The sequence below is a fragment of the Chionomys nivalis genome, chromosome 19, assembly GCF_950005125.1.
Source record: "Chionomys nivalis chromosome 19, mChiNiv1.1, whole genome shotgun sequence".
Lineage (NCBI taxonomy): Eukaryota > Metazoa > Chordata > Mammalia > Rodentia > Cricetidae > Chionomys > Chionomys nivalis.
The window spans coordinates 56,064,089-56,089,459 of NC_080104.1; the positions used below are offsets into that span (position 1 = coordinate 56,064,089).

The 25,371-nt window shown below is 50.5% G+C and overlaps 1 protein-coding gene across 2 annotated transcripts in view; it reads right to left on the reverse strand.

The window, feature by feature from the left end:
- Agpat3 (1-acylglycerol-3-phosphate O-acyltransferase 3) overlaps positions 1 to 17,275 on the reverse strand; it is an 80,456-nt gene extending 63,181 nt beyond the window's left edge. Inside the window, exons 1-2 of one of the 2 annotated variants that reach the window (XM_057794519.1) lie at positions 17,041 to 17,275; positions 16,489 to 16,574 (exon numbers count right to left, since the gene is read on the reverse strand). The gene's annotated coding sequence lies outside the window, so the exon portion shown is untranslated. The remainder of the gene's footprint in view (positions 1 to 16,488; positions 16,575 to 17,040) is intronic. The other variant, XM_057794518.1, reaches the window with a different exon arrangement.
- Between the last annotated feature and the right edge of the window lie 8,096 nt (positions 17,276 to 25,371).

The window sequence follows — 25,371 nt, forward strand, 5'->3', positions numbered from 1 at the left end:
CTCTACTTCCTGTGGGGCGCTGGTGGCATACACTTTTAATCCCAGCACTCGGGGGTGGGGGGAGGCAGAGGCAGGTGGATCTCTGTGAGTTCGAGGTCAGGCTGGTCTACAAGAGCTAGTTCCAGGACAGGCTCCAAAGCTATAGAGAAACCCTATCTCGAAAAACCAAAAAAATAAAAGACAAAAAAATAAACTAAATAAATCCTACTTCCCAAGTCTGATGTGATAAGAGGAAAGTACCCTTCTTTTTTAGCTTGTGTGCATGTGGAAGTCAGAGGACACCCTCAGATGTTGTTATTCAGGAACAATCTCTGTGTGTGTGTGTGTGCGTGCCTGAGTGTTACGTCTGTGCACCACATACATGGAAGAACCCACAGAGGTCAGAAGAGGGGTTATAGATCGAACCAGAATTGGAACTGGAGTTGCAGACAGCTAAGCTGCCATGTGTGTGCTAAAAATCGAGCCCTGGTCTTCTGCAGAGGCAGCTAAGTGTTCTCAACACTGAGCATCCTCTAGTCCCACCCTCTTTTTTGAGAAGGGTCCCCTTTAAATTTTTTGCGACCCAACAAACCTCTCCACCAATGCAATGATCCAAACCAAACCAAATTAGAAAAGGCCCAGGTTTAATGGATGCCAGTGCTCGTGGGCGGCCCTCCAGGAAAACACGGAGAGAAGAACAGGGAAGACCACGGACAGGGGAAAGAAGGACCAAAAGACCATGTGTTTGTTCTCGGGGGGGGGGGGCAGTTTAAATAGCCTGTGGGAGTGGTCTTGATCCTCTCTGGGGAGGGGTCACCGTTTGGCAGGTTTTCTCAGAGGTAGAGTCTGGACTGAGGTAACTCCCAGGGGAGGGGGCTTGAAATGGAACTTTCCACCCAAGCATTCCAAAATGGATGCCAGGGGCTAGGATGAAACCCCAACCAAACATTCCAGACTCTTTGGATATAGGGGTGTCAGCGACTGGGGTGACGCTTCCAACCAAAAACCCCCACTAGCCCAAAGCTTGTTAAGTAGGCAGGTCAGCTGACCAGTGATCCCAGGGATCCAGCTGTCTCTGCCTCCCCAGTGCTGGGATTACAGGTGTGTGCCATTATGCCTGGATTCTTTACATGGGTTCTAGAATTATCAGCTGAGCCATCCACCGGCTTCCCCACCCCACATACTCATCTTTTTAGAACTGTATTCAAATCACTATTTGCCACCCTTAAAGAGCTATGTTCACAGTTGGGCATGAGGGCGCACGCCTTTAATCCCAACACTTGGGAGGCAGAGGCAGGTGGATCTCTGAGTTCGAGGCCAACCTGGTCTACAGAGTGAGTTCCAGGACAGTCAGAGCTTCACAGAGAAACCTTGTCTTAAAAGAGAAAAAAAAAAAAAAGAAAGAGAGAGAGAGAGAGAGAGCCATGTTCACAAGGTTGAACAGTTAGTTGACTGGACCTGCTGCCCGCCACCACTCGGGGACCTGCAGCATGGTCTCATGACCCACTGCCACCACTCAGGGACCTGCAGCATGGTCTCATGGCCCACTGCCCACTGCCACCACTCAGGGACCTGCATTTTACTTATACCACCTGTAACTCCAGCTCCAGGGGAGGGGATTCAACACCTTCTGGCCTCCTTGGGGACACACACACACAATTTTTTTTTTAATGCTAACCGGCAAAGTGGCACACACCTGTGGTCCCAGCTCTTAGATGCCTGAGGCGGGAGGAAATCACAACCTTAAGGACAGCCTGGGCAGAACCTTCTCTAAAATAAGAAGAAACAATAATATTTAACTATCACTGGTGTGTGCTGGTTGTGGTTTGTGTGCGGTTCTTCAGCTGCCAGAGACTCAGTGGGAAACACGACTAAAATGATAATTTTGCTTGCTGCGTCTGTGGCAGACACCAAGTTGATGAAAATCAAGGCTTAAGACAAATCAGACGCCCTCTGTAGCCACGTCCCCGGAGGGTTGGGAGCCCTTGATAAAGACAGCTGAAGAAGAAAGGGTTCCTTCCTAACCTAAACTCCCTGGAAGGTGTGCTGTGTTTTCCACAGGCAGTTTGACACCAGCATGGAATCCCCCAAGACAGCTGACTCATTTGGCACAGCTATATGTGCTGTTCCTTAGGGCTCCTCGCTGCTCAGCCCTGCTGGGCTCATGCATTCACCCACCACCAGCAGTAGTTTCTTCACTCTCTGAGAGTTCCTCCTTGGTAATCCCATGTCCACATAGCTGTGGCTCAGAGCCATCCCTGGCTCTCGTCAGGAGCACTGCGAGATTATTACAAATAAATCCTGCAGTGTCTGCAGACACACTCACCCAAAATGCGTGCACAGCAGCCTGGAGACAGATCAATGGGAAAACACTTGCCTTTTAAGAGTGAGGGCCTGAGTTCAGATCTCCAGGACCCACAGAAGAAAGTGGGTATGTGGGACCCAGGTTGCACAGCTGCTGTGGCAGGAAGCACCAGGTTCTAACCATAAGCTGACACCACCCAGGGAGGGTCAGCATCTTTAGGGAAGTACCTGACATTCCAACCATTAGATAAGATTAGAAAAGACCATCAGATGTCCCTGACCTGGACTCACAGATTCTCCTTTTGCCAAGACCCCTAGACAAATGTCAGCCAATTGGGGTCCTGAACCCTGGAAATCCCCTCACCCCAATTTCTACTATGATTAAAAAAAAAACCCTTCTTTGACTGTGACTGGACTGGACACTCTGCTCTCAGCCACTGTGTCAGAGGTCAAGCTTCAGCTTTGACATAGAGAACTCGGTCTCCTAGTCAGTATTTAGGGGACTCCATGATCTCATAGCAGGGGAAGAGTGCATGTCTATAATCCTAGAGATGGTAAGATGAGAGGTGGGGACAGGCAGACCCCTCAAAGGCCAGCTAGTGCTTGTGGTCTGAGGGTCACGAGTCTGGGGCCACCCTTGAACTACATAGTGAGTTTCAGGACAGCCAGGGCACCAGAGAGCCCCTGTCTAAAAAGAAGAAGAAAAATAAATAAGGAAAGGAAGAAATCTTACAATGTTTGGGAAGTAAGGACAATCCTACATCCCAAAATATACAAGGCAAAGCGGCGCAGAGCAAAGAGTGGAGCCAAGCGGCTTCTGCGGGAAGAAAGACTGAATACTCAGGAAACACTCAAAGTTAAGTTTGGGGACTCGGTCAGTAAAGTGCTTTGTCATGAAAGCATGGGGACCTGATTTTGGTCCCCAGAACCCACAGAAAAAGTGGCAGCAGGCTGGAGAGATGGCTCAGAGGTTAAGAGCACTGGCTACTCTTTCAGAGGTCCTGAGTTCAATTCCCAGCAATCACATGATGGCTCATAACCATCTGTAATGAAGTCTGGTGCCCTCTTCTGGCCTGCAGGCATACACACAACAGAATATTGTATACATAATAAATAAATAAATATTTTTTAAAAAAAGAAACCTGTCTGGAAAACAAAACATGAAACAAACAGTCCTGTGCTTCATCCGGCTGGCAGTCCCCTCTTCAGCCAGTTCCTGTCTCCTGGGGACACACTTGTATTAGCAGATCATTTCTCTGGCCACCACCATCATGGCTGATTTTCAGTTACTCAGCCTCCATGCATCCTTTATTCCCTCCCTCATTCATGTTTTTCCACATGTCTTCTTTCTAGGCTGAGGGTGAAGCTTAACACATATTGTGTGTGTGTGTGTGTGTGTGTGTGTGTGTGTGTGTGTGTGTGTGTGTGTAAGAGATAGAGACACAGAGAAACAGAGAGAGTAACATGTGGTTACTGGGAATTGAACTCAGGACCTTTGGAAGAGCAGGTAATGCTCTTAACCTCTGAGCCATCTCTCCAGCCCCCCAGACAGGTTTCTTTGTGTAGCCCTGGCTGTCCTAGAGCTCACTCTGCAGACCAGGCTGTCCTGAACTCAGAGATCTGCCTGCCTCTGCCTCCTGAGTGCTGGGATTAAAGGTGTGTCAGCACACCTGGCTAAGCAAGGGATTATAAAGTAAGGAGATAGAATGGCCCCATACCTAGAACCTGATGATTGAGAGAAAAAGTGGGAGGTGGCACAGCCAGACACTGCCACAGGGGATCACTTCCCTCCACATCCACCCCTCGTCTCCAGAGCACAGGGCCTGGTGCTCTTCTGCCCACAGCAGAGCCTGGCACTTCTTAAAGGTAGAGGATAAAGGGTCACCAGGGTGTAATAATCCCAAGATAAAGTCATGAGGGTTTCTGTCTTCTAAGTATGACCTCCATCTCCCTTCCCTGCACCCATCTCTCTCTGCCTTCTTTCCCCTATTCTCTCCCTTGCACCCCTCATGTGTTGGCTTAAATGGTCAAGAAACCCCATTGGCATGAACTAGAAAGACCCTGACTCCTGGTGGTGGCCACACAGGAATCTGGAGTCGGTTCCTTCCTAGAGGGGCTTTCACAGAAGACTGCACACCGGGCACCACACTGTGAAGAGAAATAACCCCAAGTGATACTCCAACCTCTGGCCCACAGGAAAGTGAGATGTCGTGGAGCCCAATGTGTGAGGTACCTGGATCCGTGGAGATCAGGGAGGCAATAATAGCTCATCCAGCAGGGCAAGGGGATGTGGACAGGATGGTGCTCACTACAGAGATGGAGCTGGGAGGATGGCTCAGCTGGTAAAGGGTTTGTCTTGCAAAGATAAGGCCTGAATTTCATCCCCAGGGCCCATGTGAAGCCAGGCCTAGGGACTGTAGCTGTAACCCCAGTACTGGGAGGCAAAGGACAGGGGGAGGCCTAAGGTTTGATGGACAAGCAGCCTAGCAAATCAGTGAGCTCGAAGTTCAGTGAGAGACCTTGTCTCAAAAATATAAGGTGGAGAGCAAAAGAGGAGGATGGCTGACAACAACCTCTGGTTCCACACACATGCACGTCCGTGTGCACACAGATGGAAATAAACATACACGCACACAAAATTTAAAAACCAGGCCCAGACTAAGAGCCTCCTTAAGAAACACGTTCCTCCAACCTCACACAATCTCTCTGTCTTGGTTACTTTTCTGTTGCTGTGATACAACACCTTAACAACTTAGACAGAAGCGTTTTTGGGGGGCTTACAGTGATGGCGGGGAGTGTGGCAGTGGGCAGCAGCTGAGAGCTCACGTCCCGAAGCACAAACAGGAAGCAGAGAGTGCACTGGGGACATCACAAGGCTTTGAAACCTAAAGCTCACCTCTACTGACAAACCTTCTCCAACAAGGCCACACCTCCTAATCCTTTCCAAATAGCCATCAACTGGGGACCACATTTTTTAAATGCTGGAGACTTATGGGAAACGCCTCCCTCAAACTGCCCCCTGCTTCAGCCTGAAATTAGTACAACCCAGATTCTGAAGCACAAGAAAGATGTAGGGAATGGGGGGAGTCAGACTGGCTTCCAAACAGACACAGGAAGTTCCAAACAAATTTTTTTGTTTTTGTTTTTGTTTTTTTTTTTTGTTTTGTTTTTCAAAACAGGGTTTCTCTGTGGTTTTGGAGCCTGTCCTGGAACTAGCTCTTGTAGACCAGGCTGGTCTCGAACTCACAGAGATCCACCTGCCTCTGCCTCCCAAGTGCTGGGATTAAAGGTGTGCGCCACCACCGCCTGGCTACAAATTTTAACAAACCTACAGGAGACTGCTCAACACATCATACAGATCACACCTCCTGGCCAACCAGAGAAGCTGGATGGGCCCACTAAAACAAGAAATCCAGCACGTAGTTTTCCCAGAGAACAAGGAGAAGGGGGTCCTGTGCCCAGCTCAGCACATGCAGAGAAGTCAGTAAGATAGTCTGGGAAACAAAAGGAAAAAGGGGGAAAATGGAGATAGGGTCATGCTATGTACCCAGGCTAGCTTAGAACTCACCATCCTCCTGCCTCAACCTCCCAAATGTTGGGATTATAGGCATGTACCACCAACCCCTCTTGACGAGAAAATTGTCCTTTGCATGAAGTGGGCCTTCTCTTTCTCATGGGGCTATGGCAAGCAGACACCAAAGTCCACCAAGCCACCTACCTACCTCCCACCCAGGTGGCCCCTTCTGTGAAGTTACTATTTATTTCCATGGAGGAATTTTGGAAGCATGTTCTTCCTTTCCATTCCACCTGAACCCTCATCCTGATGGCCCCAGGAGCTGTACCTGGAGACTCCTCCTTGGCACATATCATCTGTTCTTCAGCCAACAGTGACCCCCCATGGACAGGCTTCAAGAGTCACCGTGTGACCATCCATCCCTCCCCAGGGCCTTCTCGGTTGAAGGTGCCAGTCTAGGGATATGAAATCTGTTCTAAGAAGGTTGTTTCCAGTCCACATGACTTCAGTCACTGCATCTGAGGTGTTGTAGTTCCTGTGCCCTCCGTACCTGGAAAGGGCTTCCACGGCTTGATCTACAGAGCCCAACACAGCCCCACACCAGCGTTTTCCCAGCACAGGAAGCCCCAGGGATTTGAATGTGTAAAGCAAGCATTCTACCACCGAGCCAGCCTGTCATTGTGACACCTGGCTACACAGCCAGGGAACAAGCTCTTTTCCCCTCTGTCAGCACAATGTCCCACCTCTGCACATAGCTGTTCCAGTAACACACTGGTTCCCCTGTCTAGCATGGCTGTGTCCTAGACCCACAGTAGGCTGTGCACACTGGCCAGCTCCAGCACTCTGACACCTATGACCTCATGGACAGCCTCAGCCATAAGTCCCTTTCCCAAGGAAGGTGCGGGAGAGCACCCTAAGCTCTGGTGTGAGCCTTTTTTTTAAAGGATGACCTGCTCCACACACATCTTTCCAAGCTCAGGCCTGGACATCACCTGCTCCTGAGGAGTAATAACATACCGCCTGCTTTTTGTCCCTCATGGTCAAGCATCTCTCCATTGTTCTCTCTTAACTTCCACCCCCAGGAAGCCCAGGGAGGCCCCTCAATGCAGCCAGCTCCCATTCCAGCAAAGCATACTGACCAAGAGTCAGGAGAGCACGGTGAGACAGGTCTGGCTTTCTAATTATGTTTTATGGGCTTCGCCTTCTATACTACTAACTTGTTTAACTCTCCTGGCACTCCTTACTTAGGAATAATATGTAAAATGGCTACATATCTTCAGTGTGCAACCCACAAACTGAGCACACAGTCCAGCCGGCACTGAGGTCATGAGCTAAGTCTGCTGGTCCACCTGAGGCTTATTGAGCATCCTGCCGGCGAGGCCACAATCCTGCTGGGCTCTGAGTGGACTCAAGCAGCACATACATGTCTCTTGCTCCCTTTTCCACATTTATTTGTATGTGTATGTTACACATGTGCCACAGCACACACATGGAGGTCAGAGGACAGTTTGTGGGAATCAGTTCTCTCCTTCCACATGCGGGTCCACAGGATCAAACTCAGGTCATCATCGGGCTTAGTAGCAGGCAACTTTCCTTCCGTGCTGAGCCATCTCACTGAGCCCTCACTCCTCTTCTTCACAGCTACTGCCTTGCCCACAGTGTGAACAAGGTACTCCCTGCTATCCATCCTCAGGCTGCCTGGAACTGTGGGCAGCATGGCCAACTGTACAGTGGTTTCCCTGCAGGCCCCGAAACACAGCAGTGAGCAGCAGTCTGCCCCCCTCTTCTGTGTCTCACACCCTGGTGCCCACTGAGAGCCACTGGTAAGCAAAACAAGGGACTTAACGCAGAGAACCCAACATTTGTCACTGCGGCAATGAAACCACCTGCAGGAGGACAGACACTGGCTCAGGGTTTCCGAGAGCTCTATGGCTTGTCCTGCATCCTTGGGCAGAGTCACGGTGATGGATGCCCATGAAGGAATGCCGTACTTCACTTCCTGAGAGACAGGAGGCAAAGAAAGATGGGCACAAGAGGAACCAGGGAAGATACAAGTCCAAGGGCATGCGTCCAGAGACCTATTTCCTCTAACCAGTCACCACCTGTTACCCCCTTCCAACAATGCCATTGTATTATGAACCCACCGAGGGGCTGATCGGGATCAATTTGTCTTTGGAAGTCACAGAGCTGGGCTTTTCTAACAATGATGTGATTATTAATTCAATCAAGTTGACAGTCAGAATTAACTGTCACCACGATGATACCGTGACAGCGACCTGACACTGAAGGAGGTAGAACACACGGTGTGGATACAGTGAGGTGGAGCAGAAGGGTGTGAGTTCAGAATAGGACATAACTTCAAACTGATAAACTCTTTATTTATGGGGGTTTCTATTTAATATCTTGAATCACAACAACTGACTATAGATAAAACCACAGAAGCATGCTACATGATGTGTGTGTGTATGTGTACTCACAAGTTACTCTTCCATTTTCATTGGAAACAGGAATTGAGAGACCTTAATAAGCAGGTTTTGAACACATCAGCCTGTGTCTCCTAAGGGAACCAGCCTCCCACAGTTTCTGCGAGTCCCAAGGGTCTGTGCCAGGCACAGTGGCTGCACACTATCATTCCCTTTGCCCCACAGCAGGGCCAACCCTCGCCCCAGGGGCCTTGCTACAGCTTAGCCATCCTGGTAGGGTGGCCAGCCTCACCCTTGGTTTCATTTCAGCATCTCACAAGATGGACCTTTCGTTTTGATCTCCTTAATGTCATTTTAATTTCCTTGCACTTTTCATGGTCACCTCCTCCTCTGTTCTGAGGAGAAGTGACAGGAAAGAGGGAAATTAGGATCACTTCCTAAACTCAGACACTGGACAAGGACTGCCATCACTGTCCATGCAGCCCCATCCCAATACCCTGAGCCAGCCAGGAAGGCAGAGAGAGCACTACTACTGGCACAAGGAAGAAACAAAGCCACTGTCATTCCTGATGTCATGGATGTGTGTGCAGAACGTCACAACTCGACAAACGAACTATGAGGGACAGCTAGGTAGGTGGCCAGCCGTGACAATAATACCCAACAGCCACCTCAGTATGATCCCAGCAAGGGGCTAGTAATGCAAAGAGTGTATTTTTAAAATTCTGTTTTCCAAAACAACAAAGATAACAAGGGCATAATGGGAATAATGGAACATGGCAGGGGCCATTACAGCATTCATCAGAAGGATGCTCCACAGAGACTACGGACAGCAGAGTGGAAAGTGGACTTTAAACCCTCTACAAGAAGCTGGGCTGTGGTGGCGCACACCTTTAATCCCAGCACATGGGAGGCAGAGGTAGGTGGATCTCTGTGAGTTTGAGACCAGCCTGGTCTACAGAGCAAGTGCCAAGACAGCCAGGGCTGTTACACAGAGAAACCCTGTCTTGAAAACATAAATAAATAACAAAAAACAAACAAACAAACAAACAAAAAACCTTTACAAGAACATGCAGAGTGCATTGAACCTTGGCTTATGCATTGTGCAGCTCTCAGAAGGCACTGCCTAGAAAAGAAAATGATACTCTACTAAATTTAAAATATCTGCTGGGCCTAGTGGTGCACGCCTTTAATCCCAGCACTCAGGAGGCAGAGGCAGGCAGATCTCTGTCAGTTTAAGACCAGCCTAATCTACAGAGCGAATTCCAGGGCAGTCAGGGCTACACAGGGAAACCGTGTCTCAAAAAATAAAAAATAAATAAATCTGCTCCTTAAAATAAAATGAAATAAAAAGATAAACCCAAGCAGCAAAGAGATCAGTAAGCACAGACAATGGCAGGCATCCTGGACCCAAGAAAGTACACTACCGCAAACCAGGCAGGAGCAATAGGTAAGCAGGGGCCACAGCAGCAGTCAGCAGAGCAGGAGCAGAGAAGCCGCAGAGGAGAACCCACGACCAGCCAAGGGGCACACAGGGGGAGCACACAGGAGTGGCGAGCACCGAGTGAACACACCAGGGGAGAAACAGAGGAAGCACATGGGGGGCAGCACACAGGGAGTGAGGTGGGGGGGCACACTGGGAGCACATGGGTGAACACACATGAGCAAACACATGGGAGCACACGGGTGAACACACATGAGCAAACACATGGGAGCACACAAGAGGAGACAGAAGGACAAACACAGTGGAAACACACAAGAGAGACATGGGGCAAACACCCGGACATATAGGAGAAGACACAGGTGAAAGTACAGGGGTTACGCACGGGGTGGGGGGTGGACTCTAGGTAGAGAATCCATATCACTAACAGCATCCCACAACACTCTATTTGCGAAGGTCAAAACGGACACCATGTGCCCAAGAGCATGTAGTCAGTCCAGCTCACTGACCCCTCTGAGGCACTTACACTGGGTGTTGAGGGCCACACACATATGCACCGGACACATATGCACTGGCTTAGGGGACGGGACCTAGCTGAGGGCCCTTGTGCAAACAGGTGGTCCTGTCAGGAGAAGCATCCTCTGGTCCCACAGGAGGGGAGTCTCTGTTTCTCACCTGGCACTCATGCTGTTTTCTTCCACTACCCTCAAACCTTCATAGGGAACCCCATCCTGCCCTCCCAGGAGAGATGCTACTTAGGCTTGTGTCTACACAGGCACGCAGGTCATTGGCTGCTTCCACTGCGTGGATTCTAGGAGGACCACTCAGTCCATTTCACTGACTCAGTTACTTTATCTCAAGAGATGAAGAGGGGAAGCTGGAGACTCACTGGCGGGTGCCGAGTGTGGCCGACAACAGTGCTGATACGGCACAGCCCATGCTAAATTAGAAACTTACACAATGTCCAGTTTCAGGCTTTTTCTTGGAGGAACAAAGACTAATAACTTGAGTCCCATGACTCCCCGGCCATGCTTGACTGAGGTCGGCAGCTGGCAGTCAGGGGAGCCTGGCCATGCACAGCACAGCCCGCCCCCTCCCATCTCACACCCAGATCTCACTTCCTCCCCTTGCTGCTGGGCCCCTATTGGAATCTGTCTTTAAAATCTCCACCCGTGATGTTGTCATCAAAAAGGAACCCTCGAGAGCCAACCGTTCACCAGCACATAGACTACAACGCAGCTGGGGCTCCAACAAAGCAAGCGCCAGGCCAGGTTCAACTTAAAATGGTGGCTACGGCTACAGTACTCTTTTTTATCAAGCCTAGAACCCAGGTTGTGGGAGAGTGCAGGGAGAGTGTCTGCTTGCTCTGAGCCCCAGCTTTTCCAGTGTGCCTGCTCCTGACTACACGTCAGTACAGAACTGCAGATCTCTGTATAGGCACTTTCTCCTCTAATGCCAGCTTCTTGCCAGCTACTGCCCAGACCACACAGAGCGACAAAGGCCTGTGGGGCCACAGGGCTGCTCCTCAAACCCCAAAGCTGCCTGCATTGCTGCATCACACGCTGACAGTAGGGACGGCTTCTGCTGTGCCCTGATTTGTTTTCTTTCCTTCTTTTTCTGAGTGAGTATCTAAAGTTACCTGCATTCAGGAGGCAGAGGCAGAAGGATCTCTGTGATTTCGAAGCCAGCCTGGTCTACATAGTAAATACCAAGACAGCGAGGGCTCTATTAAGAGACCTTGTCTCAAAAAAAAAAAAAATTATTGAACTTAAGGCTGGAGAGATGGCTCAGCACTGGCTGTTCTTCCAGAGAACCTTGGTTCAGGTCCCAGTATCCACATGGCAGCTCACAACTGTCCTTACTCCAGTCCCAGTGGATCCTGTGCCCTCTTCTGACCTCTGGGCACCAGGCACTCACATGGCGCACAGTCATGTATACAGGCAAACACTTAAAATACATTAAGTTACTAAACTTTGGTACTGGGGATGTGGCTTGCCTAGCACACATGCACAAGACAATGAGACATGCTCCTGCTGCAGCACTTCCCCCAAGAAATGCCCCAAAACAAAGTTGTTTAAGCTTTAAACCTTATCTCTGAAGAGACCAGACCTTTGCCACTCAGCCTTCTCTGTCATCAGCAGTGACAGGTAAGGTAGGAGCCCACAACGCTTAGCCAGCAGTTAGGAGGGACAGGCACTGGGAGCCTGTAGGGGCATGGCCCTCTGTACATCGTCCTAGTTTGAGGCTGCCTGTGGCTACAGAGCCTTTCTCTGCACTGGGATTCTCCCTCCTCAGGCCTGCCTTCCACAGACCTGCCCGAGGGCTCACCCCAACGCTACCACCCACAGCATTTTTGCCAGGAGACCTCTTATATTTTGAACTCCATTGTAGCACCCGTTTCCTGTGCAAACTCTAGCTCAAGTGGTCTTCATTTAATTACCTGACTTCCGCCTTACTCTGGCAAAAAGCTACCTCAGCACATTTTTTGAGGTACCGGGACTGCTCCTTCTGGGACTCTCTGATAAAGAGCACACTGGTTCACTCAGCCAGTACTCCAATTACACCAGGACAACAACCTAAAACAGAAATCAACCACTAGGAAGCCTGACTGATGGTCGGCACGCGCTGTGTGTTAAGGATCAGCACACGGTCTTTCACACCCAGGTGGAAGACAAGCCCAATAAGCATATTGTCTGCATGACTCAGTTCCACTCCTAGCATGCAGCTGCGGCTTGAATTTCACGTGGGGTTGTGAGCCCAATACAGCAGAACAGTGGCCCGAGTCACTCAATGTGTGTGTAAAGCTAGTCACTCAATTTGTTTTAGAAATGTGGATTTTGGGGCCAGAGAGAAGGCTCAGAAGTTAAGAGCACTGGCTGCTTTTCCAGAGGTCCTGAGTTCAATTCCCAGCACCCACTTGGAGGCTCACAACCATCTATAATGAGATCTGGTGCCCTCTTCTGGCGTGAAGACATACATGCAGGCAGAACATAATGATACATAAAACATAATAAATACATAAATAATTAAATCTTTTAAAAAGAAAGAAATGTGAATTTTCACATATGGGATGCTCTGAGCATCAAGTGGACTGGCGGACAGAACAACACCTATAGATTGATGGCACCTGCGTTTGAAATGCAGAGCCGAGCCGAACGCCGGCCCAGGGCTGCCATTCCATTTTCTCATACACGTCTTCAGTGTGGCTTTGAGAGTTCAACTAGAAGTATCTAAAACAGCCATGGTGGCTGCATTCTCTACTGCACAGAGATAAGCGAAGGGTAACATACAGTAGAGGCAGGGGCTGGGGGGGGGGGGTCACACAGCATGAGGATCACAGATCCCTAGCACCTATGTAAGGAGCCCAGTGCAGGAGCTCTGACCTGGAACCCTGGCTCTGGGGAGGGGGGGGGCATGGACAGGAGAGTACCTGGTGCTTGCTGACCGGCCAGCCAGCCTAGCCAAATCAGTCAGGTGCAGGGAGAGACCCTGTTTGAAAAAATAAGAAGATGAGGCTAGAGAGGAGCTCAACAGTAAGAGTGCTTGCTGCTCTTACAGAGGACCCAAATTCAGTCCCAGCAGCCATGGTGACTCACAACCACCTGTAACTCCAGCTCCAAGGGAACCTGAGCATGTCACACACACACACACATGCATGTATGCACGCATGCGTGGGAGGAGGGTGGGTAGGGAGGGAGGAAGGGAGAGAAAAATAAAAATAAATCTTGAAAAATAAGGTGGGGCTGGAGAAGTGGTTGAGTGGTTAAGAACAAGCACTGGCTGCTCCTCTAGAGGTCCTGGTTCCATTCCCAACACCCACATGGTGGCTCGCAACCATCTGTAACTCCAGTTCCAGGACATCAGGACAAGCATGTTGTGTCATTACACACATGCAGGCAAAACACTCATCCACATGAAATAAAAATAAATAAATCCTGCTGAAAGTCGGGCAGTGGTGGCGCACACCTTTAATCCCAGCACTTGGGAGGCAGAGGCAGGAGGATCTCTGTGAGTTCGAGACCAGCCTGGTCTACAAGAGCTAGTTCCAGGACAGGCTCCAAAAAACCACAGAGAAACCTTGTCTCGAAAAAGCAAAAAAAAAAAAAAAAAAAAAAAAATCCTGCTGAAAAATAACAAAGTGGTGATCACGTGAGGAAGATCACTAGTGCGACCTCTGAACCCCACATGTACCCACCCACATGCATGGCCACGCAAAGGTACACATACACACTAAATGAATTTGTTTTCAAAGCAGGGGCAAATGTAATATCAGCATACACTTTTAGACTGTTCCTGTCAGCAAATCAGCAGAGGGAGAGCACCGCTGGCCAGCCAGTAGTGACGGGAGACAGAGGGCCAAAGCCCGAGCTCCAGGTTGGGCCGAGGCTGTGTCCGCCCTGCAGCAGGCAGTGTTCTGCCACTACTCTACTCCCTGCCACTGTCATTTATTATGGATCCCACCCCCACCTTCCCAAAAGGAATGGAGACGCTGCCCATTAATGATGCATGGCTCCTGGGTCATAGAGGGACAGGCCTTTGGGCTGCTGGCACCTTGTTCCCATCAAAAGGACCTAGCTTCAGCCTTTAGCCCTAAGTGACACGATGCGCTCCAGCCAGGAGGGGACTTCTGCCTGTGCTGCCCTCCACACACACTGACATCTAGAGTACATGCTGCCTATGTCCCTTCCATCCACATGTGAGAGAGAAGTGGCCATTGGGCACACCACCACCTACTACAGTCGCCAGTCACAGACCCAGCAAGAACCATGGGCCCCGTCAGCCTGCTCTCCATCCCTTACAATGAAGCACAGCTATGCCCCAGTGACAAGTGTGCACTCCTGGACTTTGCCTGACAAACAAGGTCGGGACACGTTGGACTCTAAACAAAGCAGCAAGAGTCTTCAAAGAGGAAACACTGTGGAGTTGCCTGAAACAAAACATTCTGAGGTTAATAAGCTCAAGTTAACCCTGCAGTTATTATCAGGGTGTTCTAGGAATGATGCGCTGTTCCGCTGCTCGCATTACAACTTGGAAAAATTCATTTAAGATCCCAAGGTTCTTCAGTTGGCTGAAGAAAAAACCCATGAAGTCCCTGAGCAACTGTTTACAAAACTCAGCACAACCTCCCAGCAGCAGAAACTTCTCAATGAGAAGATGAAGCAGTTACAGAGCTCACATCAGACAAGTCAGCAATATGACGCTGGCCAAAGGTGGCCAGTCACGCCCAGAGGCAAGCTGTTCAAACCTCACCAGCCACGGCCTGTGGTGGGGGAAATCACAGTGGTGTACACAAGGCCAGAATGGGGAAGAGCATGTGAGAAGGCAGAATGGTGTGGGATCAAAGAGAGGAGTGTAGGGAGAAAGTGGTTGTTGCTTTGGCAAGAGAGGGAGTGGGGGATGCCAAGGGGCCACTGCTAGATCTGACAAGCTATGATACTGGGTCACACTGCAGGACCCAAGCAAAGCCACAAGTCAGAGAAGGGGACAAACAGGCAGGCAGAACCAGCTCCATCTTGGGAGGGGTAAATGGAGCTGGGCCAGTTAACCAGTGTCAACTTGTCAGGAGTGAGATTGGATCAATGATGCCATCTGACCCCTGAAACAACAGTAAGTTTCCACCTTTGCTTTCCCCCAATCATACCATGCCCTACAGTGGTATGACCACGCCTTACCATGCCCTACCTCCCTCCAACTGGGCCAGAGACGAATTTACGAGCTTACTCCCCCGCCCGGTCTGAGAAGATGGGAGTCTCTTCACTCTTACTTTAAGTTCTGGCTGTGGTAATTTGTGACATAATCCAGGGCAAACGGCTAGTCCTGCTCCTCAAACCCCAGTGTGGCTCAGAGTCTGTCAGCAGAGGGTGGAACCTACAAGCCCCAGAAAGGAACCAAAACAAGGGCTGCTGTGGTGGATGCTCTTCCAAAGACCCCATTACTTTCTGCACACTGTTCGCCCAGCCCTCTGTAGCACACAGACACTGTCCTTCCCAGGCGCTGGGCCTTTATCTGAGAGCAGCCTAGGGTGGGACAGAGACCTCCCTTCAACTCCAGCATCCCTTCCCTGTTCCTTCCCTAGGAGACACTGTTTAACCCACTTTCCACCCATCCCGAAGGCAACTTCCTTAGACCTTCTGCGCTGATGCTGAGACAGGCATATGTGGGGCCACACGCAAGGCCTGTAACAGGTCCATGCTGAGTTAGGTCAGTCTCTCAGCTGACATCCACCTGCTGAGCACAGCCACTCCAAGGAGCACACACCACCAAGACCAAAAAGAGGCTGGGAATGCCATCACAAGTAACTGTTTTCTGAAACAATGTAATCACAGAGCCCAGGGCTTGATACTAGAAATCAGCTTCATAGGCTAACTTCCAAAGTGGGAAGGGGTCCTGCTTATCTAGTAAGGGGAGGGGACAGTAAGGAAGTGATCAAATAAGACCAAAGTGTACAACCCACCGAGACCTCTTGGAAGGGGTACAGTCCATTTCACAAATGCCATCGCAGCAGAAAGGGCTGCTCCCACTCAGTACCAACAGACACAAACCCAGCACCCCCAACCAGCATTCTATGTCCAATCCCAGAATCAGAGATCTCGGCTTCGGACGAGTCATTCCGGTCTGTCGCCTATCCAAGTAACCTCCTAGTTTCCCAGAGAAAAGAGCCCAATCTCTTAAGTATTCTCTTAGACAAGACTTTCCACACTGCTTTAAAAGTTAGGTCTGGAAGGCCATTTCTAAAACCATTTCCCTGTGCCACTAAACTTTTCTCAAAGTTAAAAAGGAAACCTGCATATATTGCACACAAGCGCTCACAATGCTCCTATCATGGGTACCTGGGGTTATGCTCCAGGGCTCCTGGTGGCCCACCGTGGACAGGTGTTTTCCTCCAGAGGCTCTGGTTACTGAATGACCCCAGCGCCTGAGTGAAACGTGGAAATTCACAGTCGGCCTTTGGTCTCAACGCCAAAGTCAAAGGGAGCCCTCGCACCTTCCTGCAGGGCGTCCCACCTGCATCCCTCCCTCTGTGTTGAGCAAGCAAAAAAGTGAAACTAGCCCACAGGGCCCCGAAATCAGGCTTGGGGCTCCCCAGTCCGAGGAGCCAGGTGTAGAGCAAGGTCCCCCAGAGAGGGGCCGGAGGCCGCCCAGGCCCTCTGCCTGGCCTCGCACCCCCATCTCTCCCGATCGCTCCTCCCCAGGCCGCCGCGCATCCCTCACAGCACCGGCGAGCCCCGCAGGCCGCATAGGGGCCGGGGCGGACCCGGAGCCTCCAGCGCCGCGTTCCCAGGCCGCGCGCCCCGCGGAGCGCAGCCGGCCACTGCGGCGGGGCCCGAAGACCGCGGGCGGGGACCACCTCGGGTGGCTCGGCGGGGCGCGGCGCGGCTCACCTGCACTCCACCTGCTGGCCGCGATCCTCGCGTCGGCGCGTGCGGCCGCTGCGCTCGGCCTGGGCCCGGCCCGGCCCTGCGTAGGGCCTCAGCGAGTGCGGCGCCCGCCGCCCCGGGCCCCCATCGCCGCCCTCCGCCTCGGCGCCGCCGCCACTTCCTGTGCGCGGCGATCCCACAGTTCCGCCGGCGCGGGACGGCGGGCGCGGGGACGCGGGGACACGCGCGGACGGACGCGCGGGGGAGGAGTCGGGCCCGCGGCGCAGCGGCGGGCTCCGTGGCCAACGGACAGCGGGCGGGGGAGGGGACGGGAGGGGCGCCCCGCGGGACCAGCCTCGACCCTCCCGGAGCACCGGGGTGTTCCTAGACCCAGCCTGAACCTCCTTCAGCCCCCTAGAGTCCTACCGGGGTCCCACCGTGGTGTTCCTGGGCCAGGCTTGGACCCCGTTTCAGCCCCCTGGAGTCCTTCTGGGGTACGCGGTGTTCCTGGGCCCAACGTGGACCTCCTCATCACCCTGAAGTTCTTCGGGGTGTTCCTGGGCCAAACCTGGACCCCTTTGGTTCCCTGGAGTCCTTTGGGGTGCCCTACCCCCGAGTAACCGGGGTGTTCCTGGGCCCAACCCTAGAATCCTCCTGAGCCCCAGCCTAGACTCCCTTCCCAGCTCCCATGGTCCCCTTGAGCCCAGGGACGATTTGATGACTCAGGCTAGACCACCTTCCCTCTGGGTTCTCCTGGGATGCCGGATATTTCTGGGTACCCGGCCAATTCCTTGAACCTCACTCCCAACCTCCTTCCCCCACCCCCACCCCCGGGTCAGGATCCCATCCAGAGATCCTGGGGGACTGTCCTCAGTGTCTGTTGCAGCACCAGGATCGCTTTCACTCCCACGTGTTGTGCCCTTTGACTTATTTATAGTTGGCAACTAGCTGGCAACACTGTATCCACATCCGACCCAGGAGGAAGCTTCTATTAACCTAGTCCAGGATCCCCTTCCCCAAACAGCCTGTTAATCCCCTCCTGGCCATAGTGAGTCATCTGAGATGAGGATCAACATCCACTTGAGCCTCCCTCCCCCCCACCATTTAGCAGGTGGCTGATCCTAAAACAGGCCAGGAAGGACTGCGCAGGCTCAGATGCTGCATCAGGACAGGGCCATCTGCACACCACTTGGAACCTGTGTGGCCTCATGCCTGCTCAGGCCCTTGGATCCAAGCCCTACTTTTTGAGCTCATTTGAAAACGACTCAGTCCTAGGTAGTACACAATCTACAGGTACCTCTGCCTGCGTTTAAAAGCCTCTGGGGCAAGATCGCCTGTGACAGAGATGGGCAAGATTGTTCGTTCCCATAACATCAGAACAGACTGAGTACCAAACCCACAAGCCTCTTCAACTGCAGTATCTGCTGTGACTGCGGGCAAACAGGTTCTTTCTCCCCAACCCAATCTTTGTTACTCACTGTATTAACTCAGCACACCACACCACTGGACAGGTTACAGAAGGCCTCAGACGGGTTGAGGAGGCTGCATGACCCAGCCAGCCTGTCTGGAAGGCAAAGGCTGAGCTGACAGAGGTAGGAGAGAACCAGGGAAAGTTTAAGGATGGGGAGAGAGGAGAGCCCCTCCCCAGCGGTGAGGTTGAAGCCTCCCAGCTGACAGTTGATTTCAACACACTTTGCTGTGAAGATGGCCAAGGCGCCTTTGTAATATTTCAGATAAGGATGTTAATAACACTTAAGGCTGAAGCATGTTTGACCTTTGAGTCTAATCGACTGCTTTCCCAACAGTAACCCTACAATTAGTGAATTTCACAACTGAGATCACGGATTTTGTTTACAGTCAACAGACATGCCTCCACTCTGCTCTGGCTCAGTAAGGAATTCTTTTACCCCTTTGGCCTATGTTTTGATCTTATCTGGCCTGCAATTCTGTCTGGCTCTCCTCAGGACTGGCCCCATGGTCTCCTTAAGAGGGGGGATGGCTCCCTGACAGTTAAATGAGTCAGGCACCAAGGTGGCTCAGGCCTTCAAGCCCAGCACCCAAAAGGATGAAGCGGGAGGATTGCTGCAAGTTTGAGATCTCTAAACTACAAAGTGGGAACCAATCTAACTAAAGAAGAAACACTTTCAAGTAATATAAAGTGGGAAGATATCGTCAAAATCTCTCCCGGCTAGTGGCACACACCTTTAAAGCCACCAGCACTCGGGAGGCAGAAGCAGGTGGATCTCTGTGATTTTGAGACCAACCTGGTCTACAAAGTGAGTTCTATGACAGCCAGAGCTACATAGGGAGACCCCCTCCTGGAAACAGACAAGTCTCTCTTGTAAAGCCTCTGTCCACACCTGGGGATGTACTCTCCTAAGCCTCTCCCTCCTAATACCGATGCCTAATTTGTGTTAATATCTGTCCTAATAAGCCAGTGCTTTGCTCCAGGTTGACTCACCCTGAAATTCTTTGCTGCACTGAAGTCAAGGACACAGCTTCAGAAATGTGGCTCCAGCTCCCTCGGCTGTGGTCACTGACAGCACATGAGAAGAGCTCCATGGGGACCACACAAGGCTACACACAGCTGTGTTGTAAGGTGGCAGGCAGTTTCTAGTGTCAGTGTGTGTGTCTAGCATCGGTGTGTGTTCCAAGCAGGAAAAAATGGACTCCAGCCTAGGGACAGGCACATGGAATTCTCTGTTGTGCTGGCTCTCATGGCCGAGGCTCACGAGCGTCCTGACGTGATAGCCAGTGTTCCTCTTTCGTCTGTCCTCGGTGTTCCTTCTTTACCGCCCAGACGAGGGTCACATCTGGATAAGCTCCTGTGCCTGGCATTTCCGGTAAGCTGATATAGTCACCAACATCGTCATTTCTTGGTCCAAATCTATTACTTTTCAGTTTGTGCCTTCTGGTGTGCCAGCAAATGGAGGTTACTTCTGCGAACAAGAAGCAGAGACATTCTGTCGTGGCGACTGGACTCAAAATGGAGGAGCTCAGATCAGCGCTGTCACTTTGTGTCACCTCTGAACCAGGCACTGCAAAGTTTCTTCTGCTGAGAACCATTGACCCCATTCCCGTCAGCTGTCAACTGTCGCTTTCAAGATCACTGTTTTTGTGGGGAAGTTTACCAGGATTGTGGATCCCGATGCTAATTTCTGAAGATACAGAAAGCATACACTCTCCACCTACCACAGGCCAGCCTAGAATGGGCAGGACTCCCACAAACCCAATTCCTTTCTCTTTGAAAATAGGGGCTCTATTCAGACCCCCATTTTCCTATGCCAGACTTAAAAACTGGAAACAGTCTTGGGCCCAAGTACCCTTCCTCCAGGAAGGGACGGTTATCCCTCCTCACAGCTAGGCTTATGCGTGGTCTGGTTTCTGTCTAGTGAGCCTCTTACAAATTGTGAAATGGAGGCTGGCAATAGCTCAGCAGGTAAAAGCTCTTGCTGTACAAGTCTGAGGACCTGGGTTCAAATCCTGGAACCCAAGTAAAGGTGGAAGGAGAGAACCGACTCCACGAAGCCACCCTCTGACTTCCACATACTCACTGTGGCATGAGCCCTCACATACTAAAAATAATAAAAAAAATATTGTAAAAATGTTAAATTGCAAGATGGCTACAGACAAAAATAGGAGGGACTTGGCTGTGTGTCCTCCTGTTCCTGTGTTTCAACAAACTATAAATAAGTCCATTTCTTTTTATCAATTTCTGTTTAATTTTTGTGTCTTTGTGTGTACGTGTGTGTGTGTGGTATGCATGGTGTGGGCTTGCATGTGGACGGATACATTTGCGTACACACGTGTATGGGAGTCCTAAGGCTGATGTCAGGGATCACCTATTACTCTTCCGCCTTGTTAACTGAGTCAGGCTCTCACAGTCCAAACCAGAGCTCACTAATACAGCTAGTCTGAGTAGCCAGCTGGCTGTGGGGCTCCAAGGCTGGACTCGCAGCTGGGACGCCACGGCCTCTGGTGTTTAGAGGGGATCCGAACTTGGGCCCTCACACTTTTGCAGCAAGTGCTTCACCCACTGGGTCAGCTCCCCGGCCCATCTCTTCTTTAAATTTTGTGTTGTTTATTTTTTGTGTATGTGTGCACACATCAGGGAACAATTTGGAGGGGTTATTTCTCTCCTTCCCCCATGGGGGAGCCTGGGAATCAAACCCACATCCTCAGGCTTGGCCACAGTGCCTTTACCCACTGAGCCATCTCTCACAGCCCCCAATTTCTTCTAGAATACAGGGAACAGGGATAGAGGGTGGCTCAGCAGCTAAGAACATTTAAAGATCTTACAGAGGATGGGAGTTCCGTTCCCAGCACCCACATCAGGTGGTTGATAGCACCTGTAACTCCAGATCCAGGTGAGGACACCCTCTAGCCTCTTGAGTCACCTTTCGTGAATGCTGACACTCATACACATAAATAGAAACAAATCTTTAAAAGATAATACAGGGGGAGGGGCTGGAGTACTGACTGATCTTCCAGGGGACCTGGGTTCAATTCCCAGTACCCACCTGGCAGCTCACATGACTGTCCGTAACTCCAAGATCTGACCCCCTCACACTGACATCCATGCAGTCAAAATGCCAATGCACATAAAATAAAAATAAATTTAAAAAAATACAGGAAAATAATGTGGTAGGTAAATTTAACAAATCCAAGTACCCAGTAACAAGTTTTGAGAGCCAGCCAGTAGGCAAGCCTGTAGCTGATTCATTCCCCAGAGCTGTTGGAATATTTGCGGGTCCCTGACCCTTAGGTACCATTTCCCCCATACCCTTGTTAATGAACTGGTAATGGAAGGGGGGTTTGATTCTATTTCTGTAACTCTAATTGTTTGGGGTTTTGTTTGGTTTGGTTTTGGTTGGTTTTTTCAAGACAGGGTTTCTCTGTGTAGCCCCGGCTATCCTGCAACTCGCTCTGTAGACCAGGATGGCCTCGAACTCAGAGATCCACCTACTTCCACCTCCCAAGTGCTGGATTGAAGGCATGCGCCACCACTGTCCACTCACTAATTATTTAGTTTTAAGATCTGGAGAGTTCCTTGTCACCTTGCCATGAGGACCTTGTTTTGGTTTGTGGTCTTGGTGGCATTTTGTAAAGAAGGTATGTTTGAAATACATGTCACTTTGAAAGTTCAGTCCAGCTACTTCCTGCATGGCTGTTTGGTCAGTGCCCTGGATGGTTTTATGTCAACTTGACACAAGCTAAAGTCATTTGAAAGGAGGAAGCCTCAACTGAGAAAACGCCTCCAAAAGATCCGGTTATAGGCCAGACGGCAGCGGTGGTGTATGCCTTTAATCCCAGCTCTCAGTAGGCAGAGACAGGTGGATCTCAGTGAGTTTGAGGCCAACCTAGTCTACAGAGTGAGTTCCTCAAAAAACCAAAACAAACAAAAAAAATCCAGTTATCCAGTTATAGGGCATTTTCATAACTAGTGATTGATAGGGATTGATGGGGGAGAGTCCAGCCCATTGTGGGTGGTGCCATCCCTGGGCTGGTGGTTCTGTGTTCTATAAGAAAGCAGGCTGAGTAAGCCTTGGTGAACAAGCCGGTAAGCAGCACCCTCCATGGCCTCTGCTTCCTCCAATGACGTGGAAGTGGAAGCCAAATGAACATTCTCCTCCCCAGCTTGTATTTTCGGTCATGGTGTTTCATCACAGCAATAGAAACCCTAACTAAGACAATTAAGGAACTTCAAAACTCTGATTTTGCTTGCTGTGGTGGCAGAGTGCTTTTCTGGTGTCCTGGCTTGACTTCCTCCTTAGGTTTTGGTATAAACTTCATCTCCACATGCACAGAAGAAGGCCATTTGGATTCATCTTGAGTCACTTAGCAGCGCTAGCCGCTATGGGATGAAATCCACACGAACCAGGCGGAATTTCCCTGAGACCCCACAAACCACAGTGGAGATCACTCAAAAATATCACCCAGATTCAAATTTCGTGAGGACCTTAATCTTGGGAATGGAGCTGCAGCTCAGTTGGTATAATATTTACCTAAAATACCCTGACTTCAACCTGCATAAACCAGTCACAACAACCTTGGGTCTGAACATTCCTTTGGAAGGAGTGGGGGCACAGCTTTGTAGGTCCCTGAGGATAAACTAGTATACCAGAAGAGCTCAATTTGTAACATTTTCAGTTGGGAAAGTAAAAGGCTATAAAACAGAAGCCCAGAAGCTGAAGTCAGGAGACAGGGTTCAGTAAAACCTCCAGGGTCTTGTCGTCCAGTGTCGTCCAGTCGTCGTTGTATGTTGTCCTCCGCCGCCCCTCACCACCCCCCCACCCCCCACCCCCCCACCCCCCCACCCCCACCCCCCCACCCCCGGTCATGCAGCCTGTGCTGGGTAACCCAGTGGTCAACTCAGGTTTTAACTGTAACCAAGTTTTTTTTTTTTTTTTTTTTTTTTGGTTTTTTTCAAGACAGGGTTTCTCTGTGGTTTTGGAGCCTGTCCTGGAACTAGCTCTTGTAGACCAGGCTGGTCTCGAACTCACAGAGATCCACCTGCCTCTGCCTCCCAAGTGCTGGGATTAAAGGCGTGCGCCACCACCGCCCGGCTTGTAACCAAGTTTAGAATTGTGTTTGTGAGGCTCTCAGAATTTACAGGTTTACAGCTGGGAACCCAACAAGGTCAGGCTCAAAGATCACCAGGGCCTAGTTTTAGAATTTTCATTTGAATTCTCTCCCACTCACCCCTCCCCATCCCTCTCTTAAGTTGGTTTTTTTTTTTTTTTATTTTTTTTTATTTTTTTTTTTTTTTTTGGTTTTTTCAAGACAGGGTTTCTCTGTAGCTTTGGAGCCTGTCCTGGAACTCCCTTTGTAGACCAGGCTGGCCTCAAACTCACAGAGATCCGCCTGCCTCTGCCTCCCGAGTGCTGGGATTAAAGGCGTGCACCACCAACGCCTGGCTTAAGTTGGTTTTTTAAAACAGTTTCTCTGTGTAGCCTTGGCTTTCCTGGAACTAGCTCCGTAGATCAGGCTGGCTCGAACTCACAGAAATCCACCAGCTTCTGCCTCCCGAGTGCTGGGATTAAAGGTGTACATCACCACTGCCCAGCTTAAATATCTTCCTTTTAAAAAAAAAAAAAAAGGCCAGGTGGGGTTAAAAGCACGCGCCTTTAACCCCAGCACTTGGAAAGCAGAGACAGGTGGATCTCTGAATTCGAGGCCAGCTTGGTCTACAGAGTAAGTTCTAGGACAGCCAGGTCTACACGGAGAAACCCTGTCTTGAAAAAAGCAAAACAAAACAAATAAAACATAATAAAAATAAGTAAAAAAGGAACTCTGGGGACTGGAGAGATGGTCTGGCAGTTAAGAATGTACTGCTTCTTCCAGAGAACCTGAGTCTAGTTCTGGAGTCAGGTGACTCACAGTCTCCTATAACTCCGTTCTAGAGGACACACACACACACAAATAATCCAAAGGGGAATGGAAAACCACCTAAGTTTATTTTCGTATTTTGTTTTTCAGACAGGTCTGTGTCGCCCAGGTTGGCCTGAAATCTGAACTTCCTGGTCCTCCTGGTTCCTCTGCCTCCTGCGTGCTAGGACTGCCGCGTGGATTATGGGCGCCCAGAAGCTACTTTTTTTTTTTTTTTTGGTTTTTCGAGACAGGGTTTCTCTGTGGTTTTGGAGCCTGTCTTGGAACTAGCTCTTGTAGACCAGGCTGGTCTCGAACTCACAGAGATCCGCCTGCCTCTGCCTCCCAAGTGCTGGGATTAAAGGCGTGCGCCACCACTGCCCGGCTCAGAAGCTACTTTTGCTGAGAGGCATGGACTCCACACTTGAGCCCCGTCCCCTTCCTTTAATTTTCCTTCAAACTTGTGGGGATTTTGCTTTGTTCAGTTGGGAAAGGGCCCCCTGTCACACAGGCTGGCCTTGAACTCACAATGTAGCCGAGGATAACCTTGAATTTTTGTTCCCCCTGATTCCACCTCCACAATGCTGGGATTGCAAGCCATTGTCACCTCAGCAGGTCAGATAGTTGAGAGGCGGGGATCCTGAAGCAGATGCCGAAGACAAGGGACACCTGCACACTCCACTACCAAAAGAATAAAGTCACAAGCGACGCTGCCAGGACTAGTTTGGGTGGGAATCCTACTTTCCACAAACCCAATCCTTTTTTGGAGGAGGGGAGCTCATTCAGATCCCCTTTTCTTCTACCGGGACTTAAACTAAAAGCTATATGGAGCTAACGTGAGGCCCAAGTTCCCTCCCCACACCCCCTTTTAGGAAAGGCCAGGTTGCCCTATTGTCTTAGTTTGGGCCTCTAGGGCTGCGAACACTATTGCTATGAAGAGACACCATTACCGCGGCACCTCTTTGTTTTTAAGATTTATTTATTTAT